General features: G+C 47.2%; 1 long non-coding RNA gene across 1 annotated transcript in view; it reads right to left on the bottom strand.

Annotated features, from left to right (window-relative positions):
- The window catches only part of LOC308186792, a 118683-nt gene that overhangs the window by 42418 nt on the left and 56067 nt on the right, over window positions 1-20198 (bottom strand). The window contains exon 2 of the long non-coding RNA XR_013944300.1: window positions 19676-19858. This is a non-coding gene — a long non-coding RNA (uncharacterized lncRNA). The remainder of the gene's footprint in view (window positions 1-19675; window positions 19859-20198) is intronic.

Raw genomic sequence — 20198 nt, 5'->3', positions numbered from 1 at the left:
CCGACAACGTTAGGGCCTTTGTGGGATTGTATGTAGCTTAGGATTTTCCGTTCTACTAGGGTTAGGAAGGCTACGGCAATCAGGATTGGGATGATGTATAGGAGGGATATAACGAGGCAGCTTAGTGTTGTTATTTGAATCATGGGTGAAGCTAGGGAGAGGATTTGAACCTCTGGGGAAAGGGCTTAAGCCTTCTGCACTTGCCGGGCTCTGCCACTCTAGCTGGTCCTTTTCTAGGATTGAAAGTGGTGGGGGAAGGCCCTCTTCACGGTTTAGTTGGTTTCACTGCTTAGAGCGGGGGGGGGGCGTGCTTGTGGTATTGGCCCCACTTTCCCGGTCCTTTCGTACTGGGGAGAGTGTGTCATAGATAGAAACCGACCTGGATTGCTCCGGTCTGAACTCAGATCACGTAGGACTGTTAATCGTTGAACAAACGAACCCTTAATAGCGGCTGCACCATTAGGATGTCCTGATCCAACATCGAGGTCGTAAACCCCCCTGTCGATATGGGCTCTTGAGGGGGATTGCGCTGTTATCCCTGGGGTAGCTTGGTCCATTAATCAATTATATTGGGTCTGGTCACTGTTAGCACTTTGAGGGGTAGCTCTAGGTAAAGAGGTATGGTCTTGTTTTTGGAGGATTTGTTCTCCTCCAAGGTCGCCCCAACCGAAAAATATCGACCAGGCTCTGCGATGGTAGTGGCCCCAGTGGGGTTGATTGAGGATTCGCGGTGGTCGTTGATTTTTAAGTTCCACAGGGTCTTCTCGTCTTATGTTCACATCCCCGCTTTTGCACGGGGAGATCAATTTCACTGATTATCTGTGAGAGACAGTTAAGACCTCGTTTAGCCATTCATACAAGTCTCGATTTATGGGACAATTGATTGCGCTATCTTTGCACGGTTAGGATACCGCGGCCGTTAAACCTAAGTCACCGGGCAGGCATCACCTTCAATATTTGTTTAATTTGCTGAAGGCTATGTTTTTGGTAAACAGTCGGGCCTTATTAATTTGCCGAGTTCCTTTCACAGATTTTAATCGCTCTTATAGGCGCTCCTGAGTCGGGTTAACAGGGTTAGTTAATACGTGGTCTTGTAGGGGTTTTTGTATCTGTCTAGGTCTGTTAATAATGTTTCTATGTAAGCTTGCGCCGTTAGAGGGGTGTGGCCCTGTACATGAGGGGCCTAGGATGATTCCTAGGATTGTTATGAGGGTGGCAGCGGTTTTGGTGATAAGGGGTATGGTTATTGGGGGGGTTTTGGTTGGTGTGATGAAAGAGGTAATGATTATTCCTGCTGTAATGCTGCCTAGGGCGAGTCGGGTTAGGGGGGCGGTGATTAGTGGGTTGTTTTCGTTTATTGATACTATTGGGGGGATTCGGGTTTGTCCAGCTTGGACTAGGATGGTTATGCGGATGCTGTAGGTTGCGGTGAATGCTGTGGCTATAAGGGTTAGGAGTAGGGCTCAAGTATTTAGGTATGATGTGTTTAAGCTTTCGATGATGAGGTCTTTTGAGTAGAATCCGGCTAGGAATGGGGTTCCTATCAGCGCCAGGTTTCCGATGGTTAGGCAGGAAGTAGTGACTGGGAGTATTTTCTGTAGGCCTCCTATCTTTCGGATATCTTGTTCTCCGTTTAGGTTGTGGATGATAGACCCTGAGCATAGGAATAGTATGGCTTTAAAGAAGGCATGGGTTGAGATGTGTAGGAAGGCTAGTTGTGGGAGGTTTAGTCCGATAGTGACTATTATTAGTCCTAGTTGGCTGGATGTTGAGAAAGCAATGATTTTTTTGATGTCATTTTGGGTTAGGGCGCATGTGGCAGCGAATAGGGTTGATAGAGCACCTAGGCATAGGCAGGCAGTTAGGGCTGTCTGGTTGGTGGCTAGCAGGGGGTGCATGCGGATGAGCAGGAAGATTCCGGCTACTACTATGGTACTGGAGTGCAGTAGGGCTGATACTGGGGTGGGGCCTTCTATTGCTGCGGGCAGTCATGGGTGGAGTCCAAATTGGGCGGATTTTCCTGCGGCTGCGAGGATTAATCCTATGAGGGGGAGGATTGGGGTTTGGTGGGGGTGTACGGCTTGTTGGATCTCTCAGGTGTTGAATGTTGAAGCTAGTCATGCTATGCTCAGGATCAGTCCGATGTCTCCGATTCGGTTGTAGATTACGGCTCGTAGGGCGGCGGTGTTGGCATCTGCTCGGCCTTGTCATCAGCCGATGAGAAGGAAGGACATGATTCGTACTCCTTCCCAGCCTACGAATAGGAGGAATATGTTGTTTGCGGTTGTTAGGAGGAGTATGGCGACTAGGAATGTCAGTAGGTAGGTGAAAAATTTTGTTACGTATGGCTCTGAGGCCATGTATCATATGGCGAATTGTAGGATTGATCATGTTACAAATAGGGCGATTGGAAGAAATGTTATTGAGTATTGGTCTATTTTTAGGCTCAGGGGGATTTTAAAGTTTATAATGAATTTTCACTCCCAGTGGCAGGTGACAGATTCTACTCCCGAGTAGATGAATGCGGTTGTAGGGGCTAGGCTAATTAGGAATGCGGTTTTAACAGCGCGGGTGGTGGCTTGTGGGGTGTTTTTAAAGTTTTTAAATAGAAATGGCAGGATGGTTGGGGTTAGGAGGATTGTCAGCGTGAGTAGTGTGAGGGAGTTGATTAGTAGTGTGGGGTTCACTACTTTTACTTGGATTTGCACCAAGATGGGTGGTTCCTAAGACCAGTGGATTGCTGTTATCCTTTAAAAGTAAGGGGGCTGAGGTTTTAGGCTCAGATGTAAGAGTTAGCAGCTCTTGTTGGTTAAACCCTCCCCTCGGCAGGTAAGAAGGTTTGAACTTCTATTCTTAGAATCACAGTCTAATGTTTGGTTTAAACTATACTTGCATGAGGGGATTCCGGAGATCAGTTCGGGTTTGAGGATTAGGAGGAATATTGGGATAATGTGGAGTGTTATGAGCAGGTGTTCTCGCGTGGTTGAGTTTTGCATAGATGTGATGTGGGAGGGGATTGAGCCTCGTTGGGTCATTAGTAGTATGAATAAGGTGTAGGAGGCGGTTAGTAGGGTTGCGATTCCTGTTAGGATGATCGTGAAGGCAGATCAGTTGAATAAGGTGATTATAATGGTTAGCTCTGCTATGAGGTTTGTTGTTGGGGGTAAGGCTATGTTTGTTAGATTGGCCAGCAATCATCAGGTAGCTATGAGTGGTAGGAGAGGTTGTAGGCCTCGTGTGAGTAGTAGAATTTGGCTGTGCGTACGTTCATAGTTTGTGTTGGCTAGGCAGAATAGTATGGAGGAAGTTAGTCCATGGGAAATTATTAGGATCATTGCCCCTGAGAATGATCAGTGGGTTTGGATTATTCCTGCGGCGATAACTAGGCCTATGTGGCTAACGGATGAATAAGCGATTAGTGATTTTAGGTCTGTCTGTCGTAGGCAGATTGAGCTAGTCATTAGGGCGCCTCATAGGGCCAGGGTTAGGAAGGGGTAGTGCAGGAGGTTGGACAGTGGGCCCATAAATAGAGTGACTCGTATAATTCCGTATCCTCCTAGCTTTAGTAGTAGGGCGGCGAGGAGTATTGAGCCTGCGATGGGTGCTTCTACGTGGGCTTTTGGCAGTCAGAGGTGTAGGCCGTATAGTGGGGCTTTTACTATGAATGCTATGAGCAGTGCTAGACCTGATAGTATTCCTGTCCATGAGGTGGATAGGGTTGGGTGGGTTAGTTGTAGGGTTGGCAGGTGCAGGGTGCCAATTTTCACGTATAGGTGTATGATTGTGATTAGCAGGGGTAGAGAGCTTACTGGCGTGTAGAATAGCAGGTAGATGCCAGCGCTTAGGCGTTCTGGTTGGTTCCCCCATCGGGTGATTAAGATTAGGGTGGGAATGAGGGTTGCTTCAAATGAGATGTAAAATAGTGCTAGTTCTGTGGTGGAAAAGGCTAGTAGGATGAATGGCTGGACTGCGACTAAGGTTGAGATAAAGATTCGTTTGCGTTGTAGGGGTTCTTGTTGCAGGTGGTTTTGGCTTGCTATGATTATGAGTGGGAGTAGTCAGCAGGATAGTACTAGGAGGGGGGATGAGATTTGGTCAATTCCTGTTCAGTTGGATAAAAATTTGTAGGGGTAGTAGGTTGGGATTAATCACTGTAGGCTTAGGGCAGCGATTAGGAGGCTGTATAAGGTGGTGTTACTAGTATTAGGGTGGCGTTTAGCACTGGGGTTTTTGTTCATGAGGTTGTGATCATGGATAGGTTAAGGGCTTTGATTTTGTTAAGGGCTAGGAATACGGCTGATGTTATGATTGTGTATAGGTAGAAGGTAAGTAAGGCCAATTTGGGGCTGTAAACTAGGATGATGGCGATTCAGCCTAAGTGGGAGATGGACGAGAAGGCTAGGATTTTGCGTGTTTGTGTTTGGTTCAGTCCTATTCAGCCTCCTAGTGCTGTTGAGGCTAGGGCCATGGCGGTGAGTAGAGCTGGGTCGAGGGATTTGGATGTTAGTAGGAGCAGGGTTAGTGGGGGGAATTTTATGAGGGTCGAGAGTAGCAGGGCTGTTATTAGTGGCGATCCTTGTAGTACTTCTGGGAATCAGAAGTGAAATGGCACTAGGCCCAGTTTAATAGCGATTGCTGCTGTCAGTAGTAGACAGGAGGTTGGGTGGTTTATTTGTGTGATGTCTCATTGGCCAGTGACTCAGGCATTGGTTATGCTAGAGAATAGGACCAGGGCGGAAGCAGCTGCTTGGGTTAGGAAGTATTTCGTTGCGGCTTCTACTGCTCGTGGGTGGTGGGATTTGGCAATTAGGGGAATGATGGCTAGTGCGTTGATCTCCAGTCCTGTCCAGGCCAGAACTCAGTGGTTGCTGGAAATTGTGATGGTGGTGCCCAAGATGAGGCTGAAGGTTATGATTGGGGTCGCGTAAGGGTTCATTGGGATTAATCACTGTAGGCTTAGGGCAGCGATTAGGAGGCTGTATAAGGTGGTGTTAGTCCATAGAAATTTTGGTGGAGACAGCAGGGCTGTTGGAAGAAGTATGATTGTGGGTAGGATGATTTTTAGCATTGCAGGAGGTTTAGGTTGTGTAGATGGTCGGAGCCATGTGTGCGGGTGGAGGCTACTAGGATGGCCAGGCCTGTGCCCGCCTCACACGCTGAGAAGGTTAGCATGAGAATTGGTACCATGGTGAATGAGGAGACTTGGTTTTCGATGGATCATATTGATAGGCCTACGAATATCGATAATATTATGCTTTCAAGGCATAGTAGGGCGGATACTAGGTGGGTTCGGTGGAAGGCTAGTCCTAGTCCGCTGAAAATGAAGGCTGAGTAGAAGCTTAAATGTAGGGGCGACATAAGAAAGTTACAGGGTTGGCTGTAATCTGCTGGGTCGAAACCAGCTATCTTTTTGGTTAGACTAACTTTCTGTTATTCTGCTCATTCTAGGCCCCCTTGAATTCACTCGTAGGCCAGTCCGAGTGTTAGGAGAAGGAGGATCACTACAGTTCAGGTGAGGGTCATTAGGGGGGATTGGAGTTGGACGGCTCATGGCAGGGGGAGTAGGAGGGCGATTTCTAGGTCGAATAGGACAAACAGGATGGCTACTGAGGAAGAATCGGACTGAGAATGGTAATCGAGCAGATCCAAGTGGGTCGAATCCACATTCGTACGGTGAGAGTTTCTCTGAGTCGGGGTTTATTTGGGCGAGTCAGAAGTTTAATGCGGTTAGGGCGGCGCTTAGGATTGATGATAGGGTGAATATGAACATGAGTGCGTTCATTGCTCTCCTCTGGGTTTATACCAGATTCTAGAGATTGGAAGTCAATTGTAATTAATATACTAGAAGAGCAAGATCCTCATCAGTAGATGGTTATGTAGAGGAATAGTCAGATGACGTCTACGAAGTGTCAGTATCAGGCTGCTGCCTCGAATCCGAAGTGGTGGTCTGATGTAAAGTGGAACTTGATCAGTCGGAAGAGGCAGACGGTCAGGAAGGAGGATCCGATGATTACGTGGAGTCCGTGGAATCCAGTGGCAACGAAGAAGGTAGATCCGTAGACGCTATCGGCGATTGAGAATGGGGCTTCGTGGTATTCTATTGCTTGTAGGGCTGTGAAGTAGAATCCCAGGAGGATTGTTAGGGTTAGGGCGTGGATGGCGTGTTTTCGGTTTCCTTCTGTGATGCTGTGATGGGCTCACGTTACGGTAACGCCTGAGGCTAGTAGGATGGCTGTGTTTAGTAGGGGGACTTCTATCGGGTTGAGTGGTTTAATTCCTGTTGGGGGTCATTGGCCTCCTAGTTCTGGGGTTGGGGCCAGGCTCGAGTGGAAGAACGCTCAGAAGAACCCTAAGAAGAAGAATGCTTCGGATGTGATGAAAAGGATTATGCCGTATCGTAGGCCTTTTTGGACTGTGGGAGTGTGATGGCCTTGGAAGGTGCTTTCTCGTACAATGTCTCGTCATCATTGGAGTATTACTAGGAGTATTGAGATGAGGCCTAGGGTTAGTAGTATGGATGAGTTGTAGTGGAATCACATGATTAATCCTGAGGTTGTGAGTAGGGCGGCGGCTGCCCCGAAGATTGGTCAAGGGCTTGGGTCAACTATGTGGTATGAGTGTGCTTGGTGTGCCATTAGATGTTTTCTTGTAAGTATAGGCTTAGAAGGAGCACGAAGACGTAGGCCTGGATTATGGCTACTGCTACTTCTAGGATGGTTAGGAGTAGTAGGATGATTATTGTTAGGATGGATACTGCAGGAAGGGTGGGTATTAATGCAATGGAGGCTGTAGAGATGAGTTGGATGAGTAAGTGTCCTGCTGTAAGGTTGGCTGTAAGGCGGACTCCGAGGGCTAGGGGGCGGATTAGTAGGCTGGTTGTTTCGATCAGGATTAGTGCGGGGATTAGGGGTGTAGGGGTACCTTCGGGTAATAGGTGGGCTAAAGAGGCTGATGGTTGGTTTCGTAGGCCTGTTAGTAGTGTGGCGAGCCATAGTGGGAAGGCTAGGGCTATGTTCATAGATAGTTGGGTGGTTGGGGTGAATGTATATGGAAGGAGGCCTAGAAGGTTGATTGTAAGAAGTATGATTATTAGGGATGTAAATATTATGGCTCATTTGTGGCCATTTTTGTTGAGTGGGACTATTAGTTGTTTTGTGATTAGGTGAAGGAGTCATGTTTGGATAGTAGAAAGGCGGTTGTTGATTCATCGGTTGTTTGGGGACGGGAATAGTAGGGCTGGGAAGAGTAGGGATAGTAGGATTAAGGGGATGCCGAATAGATTGGGGCTGGAAAATTGGTCAAAGAAGCTTAGGTTCATGGTCAGGATCATGGTGTGGGTTTGGTAGTGAGGGAGGTCTTATTTGATGGGGGGTTGGTTGTGGTGAAGGCTAGTAGTTTTGGTTGGATGAGGAGTGCTAGGGTTAATCAGGTTATAATTATGATTGAAAATCATGGTGCGGGGTTAAGCTGTGGCATATCATTAAGGAGGGGGAAGTCCCTCTTTGGCTAGCTTAAAAGGCTAGTGCTGTTGCATAGCTTCTTAATGATTAGGATGATGATAGAAGGGACGATCAGGCCTCGAAATGTGGGAGTGGGGTTGATTCTACTACAATGGGTATGTAGCTGTGATTAGCCCCGCAAATTTCTGAGCATTGTCCGTAAAAAATCCCAGGCCGGGTGGTAATGAATGAAGTTTGGTTTAGTCGGCCTGGGATTGCGTCTGTTTTAACTCCGAGCGTTGGGACTGCTCAGGAGTGGAGTACGTCTCCTGCAGTAATGATCACGCGGATGGGGGATTCTATTGGGATAACTACGCGGTGGTCAACTTCTAGCAGTCGGAAGTGGCCGTTGGGTAAGTCTGGGGTGGGCACTATGTAGGAGTCGAAGGATAGGTCTTTGAAGTCTGTGTATTCGTAGCTTCAGTATCATTGGTGGCCGATGGCTTTTAGGGTGAGGTCTGGTTCATCGATTTTGTCCATTATGTAGAGGATTTGTAGGGATGGGAGGGCGAGGAGTACCAGGACGATAGCAGGTAGGATTGTCCAGATCAGCTCTACTTCTTGGGCGTCTACAGCATTGGACGAGAGTTTTTCTGTTAGTATGTGGGCTAAAAGGTAGAGAACTAGGCTGCAGATAGCTAGGGCAACGATTAGGGCGTGGTCGTGGAATTCAACGAGTTCTTCTATGATGGGTGATGAGGCGTCTTGGAATCCTAGTTGGGAGTGGTTGGCCACATGAGATGTACAGGATTTTTACCTGTGATTTAGTCTTGACAAGGCTATGTAATTGGTTTACTAACGTCTCATAAGAAAGAAGCATGAGCGGTGAATGCAGTTGGCTTGAAACCAGCATGTGAGGGTTCGATTCCTTCCTTTCTTGTACTTGGACGAAGGCCGGTTCCTCGAAAGTATGGTATGGGGGAGGGCAGCCGTGGATTCATTCAACGTTTGTGGTAGTTAGTTCTGGTTGTAGGACTTTTCGTTTGGCCGAAAAGGCTTCTCAGATGATGAATATTAGTATGATTACGGCTACTATTGAGATTAGGGAGCCGATGGAGGAAATGGTGTTTCATAGTGTGTAGGCGTCGGGATAGTCCGAGTATCGTCGGGGTATTCCTGCTAGGCCTAGGAAGTGCTGGGGGAAGAACGTTAGGTTTACTCCTGTAAATATTACCCCGAAGTGGGCTTTTGCTCATGTTTGGTGTAGGGTAAACCCAGTGAGTAGTGGGAATCAGTGAGTAAATCCTGCTAGAATGGCAAAGACGGCGCCTATGGATAGGACGTAGTGGAAGTGGGCAACTACGTAGTACGTGTCGTGCAGGGCGATGTCTAGGGAAGAGTTTGCAAGAACGATTCCTGTTAATCCTCCGATGGTAAATAGGAAGATAAATCCTAGAGCTCATAGTATTGGGGGGGGTCTCATTTGATTGTTCCTCCGTGCAGGGTGGCTAGTCAGCTAAATACTTTGATTCCGGTAGGGATGGCAATGATTATAGTGGCTGATGTAAAGTAGGCTCGGGTATCAACGTCTATTCCTACTGTAAACATGTGGTGAGCTCAGACGATGAATCCTAGGAAGCCGATGGATAGTATGGCTCAGACTATTCCCATGTAGCCGAAGGGCTCCTTTTTGCCTGAGTAGTACGTGACTACGTGTGAGATGATTCCGAACCCCGGTAGGATCAGAATATAGACTTCTGGGTGTCCGAAGAATCAGAATAGGTGTTGGTACAGGATTGGGTCTCCTCCTCCAGCGGGGTCGAAGAATGTGGTGTTTAGGTTTCAATCAGTTAGTAATATTGTAATACCGGCGGCGAGTACGGGGAGTGATAGAAGGAGTAGGATGGCGGTAATTAGTACGGATCAGACAAATAGTGGGGTTTGGTATTGTGAGAGTGCGGGGGGTTTTATGTTGATGGCTGTGGTGATAAAGTTGATGGCCCCAAGGATGGAGGAGATACCGGCTAAGTGGAGTGAGAAGATAGCCAGGTCTACTGAAGCTCCGGCGTGGGCAAGGTTACCTGCTAGGGGAGGGTAGACAGTTCAGCCTGTGCCGGCGCCAGCTTCTACAGTGGATGAGGCTAGTAGGAGGAGGAATGATGGGGGGAGGAGTCAAAAGCTTATGTTGTTTATTCGCGGGAATGCTATGTCGGGGGCACCGATTATGAGGGGGACTAATCAGTTGCCGAATCCTCCGATCATGATGGGTATGACTATAAAGAAGCTTATTACAAAGGCGTGAGCGGTAACGATTACATTGTAAATTTGGTCGTCGCCTAGGAGAGTTCCTGGTTGTCCTAGTTCTGCGCGGATTAATAGGCTGAGTGCGGTGCCGACTATTCCTGCTCATGCCCCGAAGATGAGGTACAGGGTGCCAATATCCTTATGGTTAGTGGAAAATAGTCATCGGTTGATGAAGGTGACGGGTAAGATGGCTGAGTGTTGAAGCGTTAGGCTGTAGTCCTTTTTACAGAGGTTTAATTCCTCTTCTTATCGGCTCTGTAGTGAAATTCATGTTGAGTTGCAAGCTCATCGATGCGCACTAGGGTGCGTCAGGGTCTTTGTAGGCAGAAGCCAATTGGTTTAGGCATTTAGCTGTTAACTAGAGTTTTGTGGGATCGAAGCCCATCTGTCTAGGGAGGCTTTAGCTTAATTAAAGCGTCTGACTTGCATTCAGAAGATACAGGTTAATATTCTGTAAGTCTTAATGTGCAGAAACTAAGAGGGTTTAACTCTTATTTAAGGCTTTGAAGGCCTTCGGTTTGGGGTGTTATCCTAAGTTTCTAGACAATGGCATGTATTATTGGGGACAGGGGAAGTAAGAGGATTGATAGTGAGGCAAGGACCGCAGTAGGTGTGCTTGGGGCTTTGCTAGTGTATCATTGTTTTATGTGGTTAGAGGAGTTGGGGGGAAGGGTAATTGTTGAGTGGTATGCGAGGCGTAGGTAGAAGAAGAGGCTGAGCAGTGATAGCATGGCAATTGCCATGGCTGCTGGTGTTATTTCCTGTTTAGTTAGTTCTTGGATGATAAGTCACTTTGGTATAAAGCCTGTTAATGGGGGGAGGCCTGCTAGGGATAAAAGTACTAGTATTAGGGTGGCGTTTAGCACTGGGGTTTTTGTTCATGAGGTTGTGATCATGGATAGGTTAAGGGCTTTGATTTTGTTAAGGGCTAGGAATACGGCTGATGTTATGATTGTGTATAGGTAGAAGGTAAGTAAGGCCAATTTGGGGCTGTAAACTAGGATGATGGCGATTCAGCCTAAGTGGGAGATGGACGAGAAGGCTAGGATTTTGCGTGTTTGTGTTTGGTTCAGTCCTATTCAGCCTCCTAGTGCTGTTGAGGCTAGGGCCATGGCGGTGAGTAGAGCTGGGTCGAGGGATTTGGATGTTAGTAGGAGCAGGGTTAGTGGGGGGAATTTTATGAGGGTCGAGAGTAGCAGGGCTGTTATTAGTGGCGATCCTTGTAGTACTTCTGGGAATCAGAAGTGAAATGGCACTAGGCCCAGTTTAATAGCGATTGCTGCTGTCAGTAGTAGACAGGAGGTTGGGTGGTTTATTTGTGTGATGTCTCATTGGCCGGTGACTCAGGCATTGGTTATGCTAGAGAATAGGACCAGGGCGGAAGCAGCTGCTTGGGTTAGGAAGTATTTCGTTGCGGCTTCTACTGCTCGTGGGTTGTGGGATTTGGCTAAATGGGGCTATTGGATGAATGCTCGTTGGACATAGCACAAAACAACAAATCATTAAGCGCAACCCCTGCGCTTCACAAACTAAACCAGTAAACTTTCGCTAACCACCATGTAGCATAAACCTTCATCGCCCAATCCCAGCAAACTACCTCTAAAACTCCATTAATCATCCCTTCCATGACATCATCGGAACGATGTACATATACACACAAACACATACAAAATAACTTAAACTTATTAGAGAAACTCCAGTACTAAAAATAGTAAACACAAGCAATAATTTCATATACTTCACTCTCACTCACCACTCAACTATCAGCTAACCACACCCCTGTCCACATAGCTTAACACAAAGCATGGCACTGAAGTTGCCAAGATGGCATAAAACATGCCTGCGGACAAAAGACTTAGTCCTAACCTTACGGTTGGTTTTTGCTAAATATATACATGCAAGTATCCGCGCCCCAGTGTAAACGCCCTCGACCACCTACCCCCATACAGGCCTTGAGGAGCGGGTATCAGGCACACCCAAGTAGTAGCCCAAGACGCCTCGCTAAGCCACGCCCCCACGGGTATTCAGCAGTAATTAACATTAAGCAATGAGTGCAAACTTGACTTAGTTATAGCAACAGCCTAACTTCAAGGGTTGGTAAATCTTGTGCCAGCCACCGCGGTCATACAAGAAACCCAAATCAACCGTCCTATTGACACGGCGTAAAGAGTGGTAAAATGCCTATCCTAGCTAACTAAGATCAAAATGCAACTGAGCTGTCATAAGCCCAAGATGCACCTAAACACACCATTAAGATGATCTTAGGAACTAACGACTGATTTAAACCCACGAAAGCCAGGGCCCAAACTGGGATTAGATACCCCACTATGCCTGGCCCTAAATCTTGATACTTACTTTACCGAAGTATCCGCCAGAGAACTACGAGCACAAACGCTTAAAACTCTAAGGACTTGGCGGTGCCCCAAACCCACCTAGAGGAGCCTGTTCTACAATCGATAATCCCCGATTAACCCAACCACCCCTTGCCAACACAGCCTACATACCGCCGTCGCCAGCCCACCTCGAATGAGAGCACAACAGTGGACACAATAGCACCCCGCTAATAAGACAGGTCAAGGTATAGCCTATGGAGTGGAAGAAATGGGCTACATTCCCTATTCATAGGGCACACGGAAAGAAGCGTGAAACCACTTCTGGAAGGCGGATTTAGCAGTAAAGTGGGACAATAGAGCCTACTTTAAGCCGGCCCTGGGGCACGTACATACCGCCCGTCACCCTCCTCAAAAGCCACATCCCACATAACTAATACCATAAATACGCTGAAGATGAGGTAAGTCGTAACAAGGTAAGTGTACCAGAAGGTGTACTTAGAATATCAAGACGTAGCTATAACACCAAAGCACTCAGCTTACACCTGAAAGATATCTACTAGACCGGATCGTCTTGAAGCCCCCCCTCTAGCTCAACCACACAAATAGTACACCAAAACTAAAGAATTTACTAAACTAATTAAACTAAAGCATTTTACAGTCTTAGTATAGGCGATAGAAAAGACACTTAGACGCGATAGAGACCCCAGTACCGTAAGGGAAAGATGAAATAGCAGTGAAACAATCAAAGCGACAGACAGCAAAGATCAACCCTTGTACCTTTTGCATCATGGTTTAGCGAGAACAACCAAGCAAAGTGAACTAAAGTTTGCCCCCCCGAAACCCAAGCGAGCTACTTTCAAGCAGTTAAAGAGAGCGAACCCGTCTCTGTTGCAAAAGAGTGGGATGACTTGTCAGTAGAGGTGAAAAGCCAACCGAGCTGGGTGATAGCTGGTTACCTGTGAAACGAATCTAAGTTCCCCCTTAATCCTCCCTACCGGACATCCTGAACCCTAATGAGATGATTAAGAGCTATTTAATGGAGGGACAGCTCCATTAAAAAAGGACACAACCTCGACTAGCGGATAATTCTTACTACTGATCCTACCGTGGGCCCTAAAGCAGCCATCAAAAAAGAGTGCGTCAAAGCTCCACCACCTAAAAATACCAAAATAAGATGATTCCCTTATCACAAACAGGTCAACCTATGAATATAGGAGAATTAATGCTAAAATAAGTAACTCAGGGCCACACCCCTCTAACGGCGCAAGCTTACATAGAAACATTATTAACAGACCTAGACAGATACAAAAACCCCTACAAGACCACGTATTAACTAACCCTGTTAACCCGACTCAGGAGCGCCTATAAGAGCGATTAAAATCTGTGAAAGGAACTCGGCAAATTAATAAGGCCCGACTGTTTACCAAAAACATAGCCTTCAGCAAATTAAACAAGTATTGAAGGTGATGCCTGCCCGGTGACTTAGGTTTAACGGCCGCGGTATCCTAACCGTGCAAAGGTAGCGCAATCAATTGTCCCATAAATCGAGACTTGTATGAATGGCTAAACGAGGTCTTAACTGTCTCTCACAGATAATCAGTGAAATTGATCTCCCCGTGCAAAAGCGGGGATGTGAACATAAGACGAGAAGACCCTGTGGAACTTAAAAATCAACGACCACCGCGAATCCTCAATCAACCCCACTGGGGCCACTACCATCGCAGAGCCTGGTCGATATTTTTCGGTTGGGGCGACCTTGGAGGAGAACAAATCCTCCAAAAACAAGACCATACCTCTTTACCTAGAGCTACCCCTCAAAGTGCTAACAGTGACCAGACCCAATATAATTGATTAATGGACCAAGCTACCCCAGGGATAACAGCGCAATCCCCCTCAAGAGCCCATATCGACAGGGGGGTTTACGACCTCGATGTTGGATCAGGACATCCTAATGGTGCAGCCGCTATTAAGGGTTCGTTTGTTCAACGATTAACAGTCCTACGTGATCTGAGTTCAGACCGGAGCAATCCAGGTCGGTTTCTATCTATGACACACTCTCCCCAGTACGAAAGGACCGGGAAAGTGGGGCCAATACCACAAGCACGCCCCCCCCCTCTAAGCAGTGAAACCAACTAAACCGTGAAGAGGGCCTTCCCCCACCACTTTCAATCCTAGAAAAGGACCAGCTAGAGTGGCAGAGCCCGGCAAGTGCAGAAGGCTTAAGCCCTTTCCCCAGAGGTTCAAATCCTCTCCCTAGCTTCACCCATGATTCAAATAACAACACTAAGCTGCCTCGTTATATCCCTCCTATACATCATCCCAATCCTGATTGCCGTAGCCTTCCTAACCCTAGTAGAACGGAAAATCCTAAGCTACATACAATCCCGCAAAGGCCCTAACGTTGTCGGGCCTTTTGGCCTACTTCAACCATTTGCGGACGGACTGAAACTATTTACCAAAGAGCCCATCCGACCCTCTACCTCTTCCCCACTTCTATTCATTCTGATACCAATACTAGCCCTTGTCCTAGCCCTCACCACTTGAGCACCACTACCACTCCCATTTCCCCTAGCAGATCTAAACCTCGGAGTTCTCTTCCTAATAGCCATGTCAAGCCTAGCCGTCTACTCAGTCCTATGATCAGGCTGAGCCTCGAACTCAAAATACGCACTAATCGGAGCCCTACGGGCAGTAGCACAGACCATTTCATACGAAGTGACACTGGCCATAATCCTGCTATCAATAATCATACTAAGCGGAAGCTACACACTCAGCTCCTTTGCCGTCGCACAGGAGCCTCTATACTTCATTTTCTCCTCATGACCCCTAGCAATAATATGATACGTATCCACCCTAGCAGAGACAAACCGAGCTCCTTTTGACCTCACAGAGGGTGAATCTGAGCTAGTCTCAGGGTTTAACGTTGAATACGCCGCAGGACCCTTCGCCTTATTCTTCCTAGCTGAATATGCGAACATTATGCTAATAAATACACTTACAGCCATCATATTCCTAAACCCAAGCGCCCTAGGGCCACCCACAGAACTATTCCCCGTCATCCTAGCCACAAAAGTCCTCCTACTATCTTCTGGTTTCTTATGGGTCCGAGCTTCATACCCACGATTCCGATATGACCAACTAATGCACCTACTATGAAAAAACTTCCTACCCCTCACACTAGCTCTGTGCCTCTGACACATCAGCATACCTATCTGCTATGCAGGCCTACCTCCTTACATAAGGAAATGTGCCTGAACTACAAAGGGTCACTATGATAAAGTGAACATAGAGGTATAACAGCCCTCTCATTTCCTGTTGACCTTAGAAAAGTAGGAATTGAACCCACACAAGAGAAATCAAAATTCTCCATACTTCCCTTATATTATTTTCTAGTAGAGTCAGCTAATCAAGCTATCGGGCCCATACCCCGAAAATGATGGTTTAACCCCCTCCTCTACTAATGAACCCTTACGCGACCCCAATCATAACCTTCAGCCTCATCTTGGGCACCACAATCACAATTTCCAGCAACCACTGAATTCTGGCCTGGACAGGACTGGAGATCAACACACTAGCCATCATTCCCCTAATTGCCAAATCCCACCACCCACGAGCAGTAGAAGCCGCAACGAAATACTTCCTAACCCAAGCAGCTGCTTCCGCCCTGGTCCTATTCTCTAGCATAACCAATGCCTGAGTCACCGGCCAATGAGACATCACACAAATAAACCACCCAACCTCCTGTCTACTACTGACAGCAGCAATCGCTATTAAACTGGGCCTAGTGCCATTTCACTTCTGATTCCCAGAAGTACTACAAGGATCGCCACTAATAACAGCCCTGCTACTCTCGACCCTCATAAAATTCCCCCCACTAACCCTGCTCCTACTAACATCCAAATCCCTCGACCCAGCTCTACTCACCACCATGGCCCTAGCCTCAACAGCACTAGGAGGCTGAATAGGACTGAACCAAACACAAACACGCAAAATCCTAGCCTTCTCGTCCATCTCCCACTTAGGCTGAATCGCCATCATCCTAGTTTACAGCCCCAAATTGGCCTTACTTACCTTCTACCTATACACAATCATAACATCAGCCGTATTCCTAGCCCTTAACAAAATCAAAGCCCTTAACCTATCCATGATCACAACCTCATGAACAAAAACCCCAGTGCTAAACGCCACCCTAATACTAGTACTTTTATCCCTAGCAGGCCTCCCCCCATTAACAGGCTTTATACCAAAGTGACTTATCATCCAAGAACTAACTAAACAGGAAATAACACCAGCAGCCATGGCAATTGCCATGCTATCACTGCTCAGCCTCTTCTTCTACCTACGCCTCGCATACCACTCAACAATTACCCTTCCCCCCAACTCCTCTAACCACATAAAACAATGATACACTAGCAAAGCCCCAAGCACACCTACTGCGGTCCTTGCCTCACTATCAATCCTCTTACTTCCCCTGTCCCCAATAATACATGCCATTGTCTAGAAACTTAGGATAACACCCCAAACCGAAGGCCTTCAAAGCCTTAAATAAGAGTTAAACCCTCTTAGTTTCTGCACATTAAGACTTACAGAATATTAACCTGTATCTTCTGAATGCAAGTCAGACGCTTTAATTAAGCTAAAGCCTCCCTAGACAGATGGGCTTCGATCCCACAAAACTCTAGTTAACAGCTAAATGCCTAAACCAATTGGCTTCTGCCTACAAAGACCCTGACGCACCCTAGTGCGCATCGATGAGCTTGCAACTCAACATGAATTTCACTACAGAGCCGATAAGAAGAGGAATTAAACCTCTGTAAAAAGGACTACAGCCTAACGCTTCAACACTCAGCCATCTTACCCGTCACCTTCATCAACCGATGACTATTTTCCACTAACCATAAGGATATTGGCACCCTGTACCTCATCTTCGGGGCATGAGCAGGAATAGTCGGCACCGCACTCAGCCTATTAATCCGCGCAGAACTAGGACAACCAGGAACTCTCCTAGGCGACGACCAAATTTACAATGTAATCGTTACCGCTCACGCCTTTGTAATAAGCTTCTTTATAGTCATACCCATCATGATCGGAGGATTCGGCAACTGATTAGTCCCCCTCATAATCGGTGCCCCCGACATAGCATTCCCGCGAATAAACAACATAAGCTTTTGACTCCTCCCCCCATCATTCCTCCTCCTACTAGCCTCATCCACTGTAGAAGCTGGCGCCGGCACAGGCTGAACTGTCTACCCTCCCCTAGCAGGTGACCTTGCCCACGCCGGAGCTTCAGTAGACCTGGCTATCTTCTCACTCCACTTAGCCGGTATCTCCTCCATCCTTGGGGCCATCAACTTTATCACCACAGCCATCAACATAAAACCCCCCGCACTCTCACAATACCAAACCCCACTATTTGTCTGATCCGTACTAATTACCGCCATCCTACTCCTTCTATCACTCCCCGTACTCGCCGCCGGTATTACAATATTACTAACTGATCGAAACCTAAACACCACATTCTTCGACCCCGCTGGAGGAGGAGACCCAATCCTGTACCAACACCTATTCTGATTCTTCGGACACCCAGAAGTCTATATTCTGATCCTACCGGGGTTCGGAATCATCTCACACGTAGTCACGTACTACTCAGGCAAAAAGGAGCCCTTCGGCTACATGGGAATAGTCTGAGCCATACTATCCATCGGCTTCCTAGGATTCATCGTCTGAGCTCACCACATGTTTACAGTAGGAATAGACGTTGATACCCGAGCCTACTTTACATCAGCCACTATAATCATTGCCATCCCTACCGGAATCAAAGTATTTAGCTGACTAGCCACCCTGCACGGAGGAACAATCAAATGAGACCCCCCCCAATACTATGAGCTCTAGGATTTATCTTCCTATTTACCATCGGAGGATTAACAGGAATCGTTCTTGCAAACTCTTCCCTAGACATCGCCCTGCACGACACGTACTACGTAGTTGCCCACTTCCACTACGTCCTATCCATAGGCGCCGTCTTTGCCATTCTAGCAGGATTTACTCACTGATTCCCACTACTCACTGGGTTTACCCTACACCAAACATGAGCAAAAGCCCACTTCGGGGTAATATTTACAGGAGTAAACCTAACGTTCTTCCCCCAGCACTTCCTAGGCCTAGCAGGAATACCCCGACGATACTCGGACTATCCCGACGCCTACACACTATGAAACACCATTTCCTCCATCGGCTCCCTAATCTCAATAGTAGCCGTAATCATACTAATATTCATCATCTGAGAAGCCTTTTCGGCCAAACGAAAAGTCCTACAACCAGAACTAACTACCACAAACGTTGAATGAATCCACGGCTGCCCTCCCCCATACCGTACTTTCGAGGAACCGGCCTTCGTCCAAGTACAAGAAAGGAAGGAATCGAACCCTCACATGCTGGTTTCAAGCCAACTGCATTCACCGCTCATGCTTCTTTCTTATGAGACGTTAGTAAACCAATTACATAGCCTTGTCAAGACTAAATCACAGGTAAAAATCCTGTACATCTCATGTGGCCAACCACTCCCAACTAGGATTCCAAGACGCCTCATCACCCATCATAGAAGAACTCGTTGAATTCCACGACCACGCCCTAATCGTTGCCCTAGCTATCTGCAGCCTAGTTCTCTACCTTTTAGCCCACATACTAACAGAAAAACTCTCGTCCAATGCTGTAGACGCCCAAGAAGTAGAGCTGATCTGGACAATCCTACCTGCTATCGTCCTGGTACTCCTCGCCCTCCCATCCCTACAAATCCTCTACATAATGGACAAAATCGATGAACCAGACCTCACCCTAAAAGCCATCGGCCACCAATGATACTGAAGCTACGAATACACAGACTTCAAAGACCTATCATTCGACTCCTACATAGTGCCCACCCCAGACTTACCCAACGGCCACTTCCGACTGCTAGAAGTTGACCACCGCGTAGTTATCCCAATAGAATCCCCCATCCGCGTGATCATTACTGCAGGAGACGTACTCCACTCCTGAGCAGTCCCAACGCTCGGAGTTAAAACAGACGCAATCCCAGGCCGACTAAACCAAACTTCATTCATTACCACCCGGCCTGGGATTTTTTACGGACAATGCTCAGAAATTTGCGGGGCTAATCACAGCTACATACCCATTGTAGTAGAATCAACCCCACTCCCACATTTCGAGGCCTGATCGTCCCTTCTATCATCATCCTAATCATTAAGAAGCTATGCAACAGCACTAGCCTTTTAAGCTAGCCAAAGAGGGACTTCCCCCTCCTTAATGATATGCCACAGCTTAACCCCGCACCATGATTTTCAATCATAATTATAACCTGATTAACCCTAGCACTCCTCATCCAACCAAAACTACTAGCCTTCACCACAACCAACCCCCCATCAAATAAGACCTCCCTCACTACCAAACCCACACCATGATCCTGACCATGAACCTAAGCTTCTTTGACCAATTTTCCAGCCCCAATCTATTTGGCATCCCCTTAATCCTACTATCCCTACTCTTCCCAGCCCTACTATTCCCGTCCCCAAACAACCGATGAATCAACAACCGCCTTTCTACTATCCAAATATGACTCCTTCACCTAATCACAAAACAACTAATAGTCCCACTCAACAAAAATGGCCACAAATGAGCCATAATATTTACATCCCTAATAATCATACTTCTTACAATCAACCTTCTAGGCCTCCTTCCATATACATTCACCCCAACCACCCAACTATCTATGAACATAGCCCTAGCCTTCCCACTATGGCTCGCCACACTACTAACAGGCCTACGAAACCAACCATCAGCCTCTTTAGCCCACCTATTACCCGAAGGTACCCCTACACCCCTAATCCCCGCACTAATCCTGATCGAAACAACCAGCCTACTAATCCGCCCCCTAGCCCTCGGAGTCCGCCTTACAGCCAACCTTACAGCAGGACACTTACTCATCCAACTCATCTCTACAGCCTCCATTGCATTAATACCCACCCTTCCTGCAGTATCCATCCTAACAATAATCATCCTACTACTCCTAACCATCCTAGAAGTAGCAGTAGCCATAATCCAGGCCTACGTCTTCGTGCTCCTTCTA

The sequence above is a fragment of the Anser brachyrhynchus genome (genome assembly GCF_964034855.1).
Source record: "Anser brachyrhynchus genome assembly, contig: SCAFFOLD_185, whole genome shotgun sequence".
Taxonomy (NCBI): Eukaryota; Metazoa; Chordata; class Aves; order Anseriformes; family Anatidae; genus Anser; species Anser brachyrhynchus.
Note: the sequence above shows the minus strand (reverse complement) of the source record. Positions and strands in the feature narration are given on the sequence as shown.